Genomic DNA, 11,448 nt, shown 5'->3' with positions numbered 1-11,448 from the left:
TGATTTTTATTTGTTGAACAGATCTTCCCCCTTTATCATGCAATGAATATATAACATTCAATGACGTTTAGCACCAATGAAATTTCTGCAATGAAATTATATATATATTTTTTAATTACTTTGAAAGGGGGTGTCCCTTGGACACATGCATAACACATTCGAAGTCGTTTTTTGCTTGTCTGAGATGGGCCGAGTAGTTGCGATCGGACAAGAAATAATTGAAAAATGAATTTTTCCCTAGTAATCAGTAATAACAACCCCCCGAAATCGCCGGAAAATGGTAAAATATTGCCGACTCAGCAAAATTAAACGATCAATAGTTATTTTCTCACACAAGCTGTGTTGCTAAGAACATCATTGTCGTTGCTAAAACGTTGGAGGCATGTTGAATCCTAAGGAAATCTAAATATTTTTTTTAATTACCTTTATTTGTCATTCCCTTTTTGTAAAGCATATGTTCTGGTACATGTACATGTACAAGATATATATGGAAGGAATGCTATTCTGCAAATATGTGTATATGTAAATGATAAAAAAATCAACTCATGAAAATAGATTCGTGACCCCCCCCCCCCCAAAAAAAAAAAAAATTGAGTACGTATGTACGTATTATATTGGATTTTTAGTCGTAATTTGAAACATCTTTGCCATAAAATAGTTTATACATTTTATAATAAATTTGATTATATGCACAAGATGAATGTGAAAGCAATTAATGACGCATAATTGGATACGATAGACAGTCCCCTGTTCACACGTGACATTATTTAGTGTGTGAAATGTGTTTCCGTATAATTTGAGTTATTTACAAAATGTTCATGTTTGTCGTATTGATGTGGAAATATTATACATTCACGACTTTGGATATTTTACAGTTTTGGAGGTCCATTTTTATTTCGTTTGTAATTCTTATGAAATGAAATGGTTTTTTAACTCCCTCCATAGCCCCATAGATCCTACGAGAAAAAGCCCTTCCTGCTGGTAATGCCTTAACTACAAATGCCAATGCTCCTACAAGAGATTGCAACTGCTTGAGTGTTACCTTTTTACAATTTAAAACATTTTGCATTTTTGACAGTAATTCCCTTATTTTGTCATCTGGAATAAAAATTGTTTGTGATAAAGTGTCAATGCTTAATCCCAAAAAACAAATACAAGTATTTGGACCCTCAGTTTTCTCTACAGCTAATGGAACAACCAGTCCTTGACACAATTCTTGAAAGCATTGCATTAACATTTGACATTCATCTGTGGATTTCTTTCCAACAAATAAAAAACCATCTAAATAGTGGACTATACTCTCAATATTTGATCTATGCTGCACTTCCCAGTGAAGGAAAGTTAAAAACTTTTCAAACAATGAGCAAGATATTGAACAGCCCATGGGCAAACATTTGTCTATGTAGTACGAGTCTAAAATTTTGAAACCTAATAAACAAAAATCTTGAGGACATATAGGTAACAATCTAAATGCATTTGAAATGTCCATTTTTGCCATTAGCGCATCCTCACCTTTGGCCGAAATGACCTTTAATGCATCATCAAAAGTTGAATAATTGACTGAACACAGCTCTGAATCTATATAATCAATTACACTAATCCCTAAAGGATATGATAAATTGGTGATCATGCACCAACCCCCTTGTTTCTTTGGAAGGATACCAATGGGGTTACAACGTAAATAAGAAATGGGTGGGTAAGGAAAAGGTGCATCATCAAAAGTTGAATAATTGACTGAACACAGCTCTGAATCTATATAATCAATTACACTAATCCCTAAAGGATATGATAAATTGGTGATCATGCACCAACCCCCTTGTTTCTTTGGAAGGATACCAATGGGGTTACAACGTAAATAAGAAATGGGTGGGTAAGGAAAAGGACCTAATACTCTCCCAAGCTCTATTTCTTTGTCTATCTTCACTTTAATTTCATTTACAAATTGTTGGGTAGAAAGCATGTTTGTATATTCTATCCGTTTTCTATCTCCACGGTAATTTAATTTAAACCCAAATTTAAAACCATTCGCCAAACATTTGGCATTCTCACAATCTGGGTAATTTTGTAATAACTGTTCTAAAAGTGATACATTTATCGGTGATCTGCCCAAATCCCATAGCTGGAGCTGAAGGTCATTTGCCAAGTGTAAGCTAGTATTTTTGCCCCTTCTGGAACTGGTTTGCACTGTTCCTGTAATAATTATTATTAGTATTGTGATTTACTGAAGCTACTGTAGGTGTACCGGTCTGAAGTTGGCTAGCTTTGAAGCAGGTTTTCATAGGATGTAAGCCGTTGCATTTAAGACACTGGTGTAAATAATTACACTTGTTTTTATTGCACACCCCCTGAAAATTGAAACTATAGCACTTTAAACGAGAGGATGCTAAGCTATTTTGAGGGTTTCTCAACTGATTCCCGCTTGTTCTATTACTTGGTGGTTGCATATAATGTAACCAAAGTTCTGCATCCACAGATGCCCAACAGATTGCCGAGTTAATCGACTTTTTTAAACGAAACTGAATGTCATATTCTTGCCAACCATGATACATATTATCTGTCCCTCTCTTTATTGTTGCCATGTATCTGAACAAAGACAAGGCTTCAGTAGGATGCTTCACTAAATAAATAGACCCAAAAATCAAAAAGGCATCCATCCACCGAGATATGTTTACAATTTTTTGTTCTTTAATCTTGGGCTTAAGTTGGAAAGTACCATCCTCAAAAACTATTTGATTTGCAGGTGTAGACGTTGGGTCATGATATAGTAGTTTGTTCAGATGAACAAATTCATTATTATATATTTTTTCTTTCAAACTTTGTGATACAAGGACACCTAGGGGGAAAGCTGTACTAATAAATGGTAAAGGCAAAGCCAGAGAATCTAATGTGTGCATTGTACCTGGGTCAGCCATGCTGCCTTCACTGCTGACTTGTCTGTGTCCGAGTGGCTGACTCGATCATGCTACTAGTAGCAATACTGGTTAAGCTGGAAACTGGCGGAAGAGTCACCGTCGGAAAGGTTGATGTAACAAGGGTACCATTGGTCAGTGTAATGGCCGCCCGGGGTTCTGGCGTGGTCGTGACCGAAGTGGAGATGGATGCCGCAGCTGGGGCGCTAGGACGAGCATATGGACTCTTAGACTTTGATTTTCTGGGAGCCCGCAACATATTTCAAACTTTTTCAACCGATGATAATGATGGATTGCCGATTTAAACAGATTTTTGTCGGAGACCAAAAAATTTCGTGTCTCTTGCTCAAGGGCTGATGAAGAAAAAGGAAGAGTTGAACGCGCATGCTCACCAAATAAAAGTCGTGTTTGCGCATGATCACTACATTGACAAAGGGGAACACGACGGGGAAACTACGATTGACTTAATGTTAAGAGTTACTGCCCTTTGCCCATTAGAAAATTATACACAAGTAATTACTGCACTAAATAACCTGGTTTATCCTTGAGATAAACCCTAATAATACCCGATTTCGAGTATTCTCTCCAACCTGTTATAAGACGAAACTTTCGCGTTAGAACGCGAAAGTTTCCCTGTAAAACAGAGACATTTGCATAAGTCTCCATTTTCTTTTAATTCAAGATCTAGTTTATTCATTACAATGAAAAATGAAAGACTATTTTGAACTTGGATTATCACACGCTGAAATTTTATGTTTTTTGGCCATTGAATGTGTCTTTCTCTTTTCTAAATCTTTTTTGTCGTCACATTTTGTCCTTCTCAACACTATTCAAACGTTTTTAAAGTCTATGCGAGTTTTTCCAAAGTGAAACTCTATAATTATGAATTTCGGGAAAATGATCCCCTCTTTCCGCCGTCATTTTTAACACTCTCTAGAGAATTTGAAATAAAATTTTAAAAGATCTCAGAAAATTCACAGAAATGAGATAAATTTGTATATTTTACGGAACAATTGTGTCACATCACATGAGTAACCTAATGTGAAAATTGGATGAAAAATATTCTTTATATATATATATATATATATATATATATATATATATATATATATATATATATATATATATATATATATATATATATATATGTCCTATTTCTTTCTTTAGACGGGGAAAAGATGATGCTTAATAAATGTGTAAAACTCTTTGCTGTATACCTTAAGTAGTTTTAATTTATAGCGCTAGTCCACGAACTTTTTAATAACCCCTCGTATATATAAACTATGGAGAAAAATCAAGAAAAGTATAACCTTCCCTGATTATGGCATGTCAAACGTTGCAATATTCGATCTTTTCCATTTGCATTGTATAATTTTCCATTTGTATTGTATAATTTTTATTTGTATTGTATAATTTTCTATTTGTATTGTATAATTTTTCATTTGTATTGTATAATTTTTATTTGTATTCTATAATTTTCTATGTGTATTGTATAATTTTCATTTATATTGTATAATTTTTATTTTTATTGTATAATTTTCCATTTGCATTGTATAATTTCTTATTTGTATTGTAAAATTTCTTATTTGTATGCGATAATTTTTCATTTGTATTGTATCCGCGGACTGTTTATTTGTTTCGTTACGAAGGATTTCATTGATCAAGTTTCAGCCTGTATCGGGTTGAAGATGTACCGGATGCTCAAAGCAAACTGGGCTCATATGTATTTGCTTGATTGATTGATTGATTATTGTTTAACGCCGAGTCGGCAATATTTCAGCCATATTTCGGCGATATATGTATTTGCGTGCATGTTAGACGGTCATTGGATTCTAAAAAAGGAGCGCTGGTAGATGGCAAATAAATAATCTGTCCTTAGAAATGCTGACTGAGAAAATAAATAAATTGACCTTGAGTGGTGGTACCTACCCCCACCCCCAAAAAACTGAGTTTTCGGGTTTGGGCGGATTTTCTTCTTTTTGTTTTTCTCCTTGTCTCTGGTCATATTGGAAATAAATATTCTCTCCTGCGAGAGAATGAAAATAAATAATCGGATTCGACACCCCCCGAGAATCAAATGGTCGTCCCTTAGCATGCACTGCAAATAGAGGAGCCGAGTTTGTGTTTGTAGAGAGTGCGCGATCGGAATTGTGGGAAGGGTACCAGACTAAGTTTGTGATGGGCACCTGAGACCTTTATACAGACTAAATTTTATGACCAATGACATCCTTCGTAACGAAATAAATAAACAATCCTCGGATACAATACAAATGAAAAATTATCGCATACAAATAAGAAATTATACAATACAAATCAGAAATTATACAATGCAAATGGAAAATTATACAATACAAATAAAAATTATACAATACAAATTATTTTTTTTACAACACAAATGGAAAATATAGAATACAAATAAACATTATACAATCCAAATGGAAAATTATAAAATCCAAATGGAAAATTATAGAATACAAATAAAAATTATACAATACAAATGGAAAATTATACAATACAAATGAAAAATTATACAACACAAATGAAAAATTATACAATACAAATAAAAATTATACAATACAAATGGAAAGTTATACAATACAAATGGAAAAGATCAAATATTGCAACGTTTGACATGCCATACCTGATAAATTTTGTGATTAACATGATCGTTTTATAATTATTCTATAAAAAGCATCATATGATGATATATTTTATAGTCCAAAATGGTGGATTTCTTTACTAGAGGTTAAGTTGTAGAAAACTTAAATGATAAAAAAAAGGCTTGAAAAAGAAAGTGACAAGTGGAGATCTTCCTGGAAAGAAATCATTCTCAAGAATTTCCTGGATTCAACAAAACAAGAAAATCTTTAAAGGAATATTCATTTTATTAATAAGTAGGATTTTGAGATTAAATGCAAATTTCTCAAGACTATTCTATCCATATCTCGCATCAATTCTCTTTTACATCTTCTGAAGATTATGTATATTATAATTATAAATAGTATGTATAATGCAAAAGTTTCGTGTTTATTCGCGAAAAATACTTTTTTAACCTACGAAAATGAGCTCAATGGGCTTTCGTACTTTATAAAAAGACATGTCACATGCAATCATATTATTGACATAGATGGGGGGGGGGGGGAGGGTTAGATTTATTTTACTTTGTTTTGTTCGTGTTTTTTTTTTTTTTTTGGTTTTTTGGTTTTTTGCTTTTTTTGTTTTGTTTGTTTGCTTTTTTTTTTTTTTGCAAAGATACATTTACATGTATTTCTGCTTGTTATCAATGTGAGATATTTACGAGACATTTAACATACATTTTGTATTTCGGTTATGGTGAAATGTTTTTCATTTTTACAAAATAGTTGGTTTTATCTAGCTTATGATCAGATTTGAAAATTTTGTCAAAAAAAAAAAAATAAAAATTTCTTTTAAATAAAAATTAGTTCTGTTTTGTTTCACTACAAACGAATGAAAGACTCCACATTCCTTTTACAAATGTGCTTAAACTGTTATTATAATGTATATAGCTAGCAAAATTTAATGTGTGTTTTGTTAATTATGCAATATTTTAAAAAAATTCTTTCGTTTCTAATTATAGTCCATCAACATCACGTAAAAATCTTGGAGTAAAATAAGCTTTGAAATTAACCGCAATTTTTTCGTTGGAGGTCAACAAATCACAGCATGAAATATGTAATTCAAACTATGATTTTTGATAACTATACACTTTCTTGTTTCAAATGACATATAAAAAATATTAGTTTTAATTCACTTTTTAAAAAAAAAATCCACAGACTGATTTGGCACTATAAATTGAATATACGTACTAAATATATAAAACGTCAGTTTACTTACAAATTGAAATGGTTAGAATTTTAAACGGGAAAAATGTATCTTGCATATTGAAATGACTTCGAAGAAATTATCTTCGATTCTGGTTAAAAACAAAGCCATTTCTAAGATTCTGCATGAATTTATTACAATAACGCCCAAATACAAATTTTTCCAATTTTCCAAACAAAATAACCCATAAATTAAAAATCATTCAATAAAAGCTCCAGGAAGACATATCATACGACTATTTAGGTAGCAGAACATTCCCTCGGGGGTCGCAGGTCACTCTGCCAGGTAACACGGACATAATCTTTCGTCACGTGTTATCTCAAATTACATCGATTTACCCCGTTTACATGCAGCTCTCTCCTACCAATATCGGATATAATTATGATGAACCAAATCCAACAGTTTGTTTAATGTATTTCATACAGTCTGGATTTTTAATTTCCAGTATTTGAAATTAATGGTAAGCTTTGTAGTATATAACATTTATTTCTCTCTTTCTCTCATGAACAAATTCACTGATGCTAAAGTGTTGATTTAAATGTGCATTTTTTTCAGTTCTAATTATCACCTGCATAGTTTTTTTGTCATTAATAATGCAGACACGTATATATAAAAAATACGATAGGTATAAAACTTGAAATGATTGGATATACAGATTGAATTGATGAAATTATATTTATTCCTATTTTCTGCATGCTACATGTAAGGGAAATGACAATGTTTTAATATACAGATTAAATTGGTGAAATTGTATTTATTCCTATTTTCTGCATGCCATTGGAGAACTAATATTTTCAAACCATAAAAAAAAAACATGTATACATGCTTAAAATATTTAGGTTTCTCAAATTCTTCAAGAATTTAATGCTACCAGGGACCTATCAAATTAAGAACTAGTGATTAGTGATGACGGAAAAGTCCCAAAAATTTAAATTTTAAAAAATATTACGTGATTGCACAATATTTGTTACATTGATGACAAAAATATAGCATTTGTAACAACCAAAATTCCTCCACTGTTCATGATATTTTTTCCAATAAAGGAAATTACTGCTTTTCAAAATGAATAACTTATTTTAATCATGTATTCTCATTTTATATTGCCGCAGCGGTCTGTGCCAAAAATAAAATAAATAATAAATAAATAAATAAATAAATAAAATTAAAAAAAATACGCAACTAGAAACTAACATTTTGATGCGTCATTTGAAGTTTGAAAGTGTATACAACTGTAGTTTTAAAAATTACAATTTGAATTACATACTTCATGTTGTGTTTTGTTCACCTCCGTTGAAATAAGTGCAGTTAGAAAGCTAAATTTACACTCCTTCTAGTTAAATGGACAAAAACAGGTTAATGTTTTAGGGTAACGCATACCTCTGTATAGGTTATCATAGGATGACTTTTTATGCCCCCGGATCGAAAGATCCCGGGGGTATATTGTTTTTGCCCTGTCTGTCTGTTTGTCTGTCTGTCTGTTGTCAACTTAAACCTTGCCCATAACTTTTGATTGGTTGGAGCTATGACTTTCACATTTCACAAGTATATTCCTTGTGACAAGACCTTTCTTTGGGTACCATCATATTTGACCTTTTGACTTTTACCTTGGAGTTTGACCCACTTTTGCAAAATTTTATGAGACTTTAACCTTGGCCATGACTTCTGAACAGTTGGTGCTAGGGCTTTCAAACTTCACATGTGTATTCCTTGTGACAAGACCTTCCTCTGAATATCAACCTCTTTGACCCTTTGACCTTGACCTAAAAGTTTGACCTACTTTTGAAAAACTTTAATGTTGGCCATAACTTTTGAATGGTTGGTGCTAGGACTTTCATACTTCACATATGTAATCCTTGTGACAAGACCTTCCTTTGGATACCAACCACTTTGACCTTGACGTTTTACTTACTTTAAAAAAAAAACTGTAACCTTCGCCATAACTTTTGAATAGTTGCAGCTAGGGCTTTCAAATTTCACAGGTATATTCCTCGAGACATGACCTTTCTTTGGGTACCAACATTTTTTATCTTTTGGCCTGGATTTTGACTTGCATTTGAGAAACTTTAACCTTGGCCATAAGCTGCCATACGGGGGCATCAGTGTTTCACAAACACATCTTGTTTTCTTTACCTTTACCTGAGGTTATGATCAAGAATTTATCTATATACAGTATACTGTAATAGTTTTTCCTAACGTTATCTGGGTTGTATTATTATTTAATCAAAGCAAATTACTATAACTAAAGTGTGATGAATGCTAACAACTGGATTACACCAGGCTTGGCACTGATTCCTATTGATATCGGGCACTAAAGTCCTAGTTTTTCAATCTTCTTCAGATTTACAGCACCCAGGATCTCGCCTCGATTCCCCCGGATTCTTGCCACTGGTGCAAACCTATTTTATCCATATATTCCGTTTGATATATTCTAGTCAGACCAAATGTCCTCTTCAAATTTTTCAATGGTTTCTCCATTCTCTTGATACTTTCTTATACTCTGATGATTTTCCTATGCTGTCTTATATTGGCTTCCTCAACCTGAGTGTTGACCTGTGTAACTTCGACAATCTAAACTCATTCCTTAAAATAGGGTCGGTGCAGACCTTCTAAAGGCGCCTCCTAACCTGATCTACTACAATTTGTCTTCATTCACTGCATTCTCCTCAGCAACTTTATTGCCTTCGTCTGTTGCTTGCGTTTGACACCTGGTAATAGCAGGGTTGTTCTTTTTCGCTGAGTCCTATCTAACTCGATGTTGGTTTCTTCAAAAATAAGTTTTCCGGGATCTTCTTGGCGGTCTTCGTCTGCTTCTACGAGGATTCCACAAAAGAGTCTTGTATCTGCCTTATCTCTGGCAATTTTGATCTCTCTTGTTTTTAATGTTTTCTCTTTATGTGTCTTGTTAAATGTTCTTCTTACTACAAGCTTGGTCACATACGTCACATTCATACTTTCTCCTGTTATTATAAACTATGCATCCGGTATTAAAGAATCTTGTTTGGCTCCAGTAGCGGTCCCTCTACCTTTACTTCAGTAGGTGACAATAATTGTCCAGTACATGTCATCTCACTTCTTAGGGAAATTACTTTCCTTAATTAGTTTCCTCAAGATTGACAAGAAGGCAACTTATGTGCCTTTGCAAATGCAGTTCAACTCCAGATGACTATACTTTCTATTAGATATGTTCACTAAACATCGACTTCATCGAAGGAAATTAAAACCTAAAATTCCATCTGATTTAATGTTTGCCATGACAGCTTGACACTCAAAGTCATGTTCTCCTAACTGAGCAGAAAAAGTTACCTTGTCCTTTCACTTTGAAGGGAGTTCCATCAGCCGCTACTATCTTCTCTGATACCCTTTCTCTTCGAATATTACCTGACTTTGTCGCTTCATTATACAATCTCTCTGCAAAAGTAGTCAGCGTTGTCCCGGTATCAAAAAGTTGATTAAACGAATTTTTATATACAGAGACCTGATTCTAGACTTTTGCATGTTTCACTGTAGCAATGGTAAACTTTATTGTATCACTTTTCTCTTGTGGTGATCTTTCCATATTTTTATTGTTCTTGGCCTTGGAACTGGTTCTTGTTACATGCACTGGCACTGGGCTAGGTCTGTTCATTGATTTTATGTCCACGTTTCAAACAGCGATGACACATGTAGGGAAAAAGCAGGTGAGTTTGTTGATGCAACATTGTCTGATTGCTTATCTGACTCTCCTCTTGACAGTATCTCAATTTTGCTTTTTAATTTTCTTAAAGGCATATATATCTCATCCCTAAGCTTCTTTAGTTCTTCTCTGACTACAATGTCACCATGATCCATACTTTAATCATCTAGATCCCCTTGTACATTCCTCGCATACCCAAAGCCCTTTCTCCGTTGCCTTTCTGCTCTGCAAAACGCTTCAATTTCGACTGGTAGTTGCACAGTATCATTAAGTGACTTGAATCGTGATTGCTGAATCGAAGTTGCACGTCAAAGTCTGTCCGTGCAACAGACAGACCTTTGTGGATCATTTCTGTTATACTAGGGGAGCTGAAGGGTAGACTATAAGTCAAACAGAGAGTACTTTCACCTAACTCTAGCGAAGTTTCTGTCGACTTGACTTTTTTTTCTTTCAGCATTGCCCTACAACTCGGTTTGGTTTGCCCGTGCAAACCTAGATGGCTTCTAAAGCATCACACAAATCCTCATATGCGCAAGTGGTACCTGGACTTATATTACCTAGGAAAGGTTAAACATGTTCTCTTAATGAAGCTGCCAAGGACAGACATAGCTGTCGAGCCCTGTCTAAGTTGGGTCTCTACTGTTAGGCAGAAAGTGAACCAGTTCACATGTACACTGTTTAACTCAAAATTTAAGCGGCTTATTATCCTTTTCAAGTGAATGATTCACTATGAAATCAGAAAAGCAAAAATACAAACTTTTAAAAGGACTACAGTTATGCTTCTTATTGTATTTTATTTACGAATGGCAGCATAAATACATAAATACATTACACTTAAATCTGCACAAAGTAAACAAATTCCTTAACATGAAAACATTCAGTTTTCACCACTTTTACGTCACTTCAGTTTTCAAAACATACAGTTGCAAAAATTATCAAGTAAAATTTGCGTACCTATGAAACTTTGCACTTTGTCTGCTCCAGAAAAAAAGCAAATGCCATTAGATGAAGAAGACATGTTTC

Source organism: Saccostrea echinata, unplaced genomic scaffold (genome assembly GCF_033153115.1).
Source record: "Saccostrea echinata isolate AGI-Se365-2 ecotype Australia unplaced genomic scaffold, CSIRO_AGI_Sech_v1 ptg000054l, whole genome shotgun sequence".
Lineage (NCBI taxonomy): Eukaryota > Metazoa > Mollusca > Bivalvia > Ostreida > Ostreidae > Saccostrea > Saccostrea echinata.
This window is presented reverse-complemented; position numbering follows the sequence as displayed.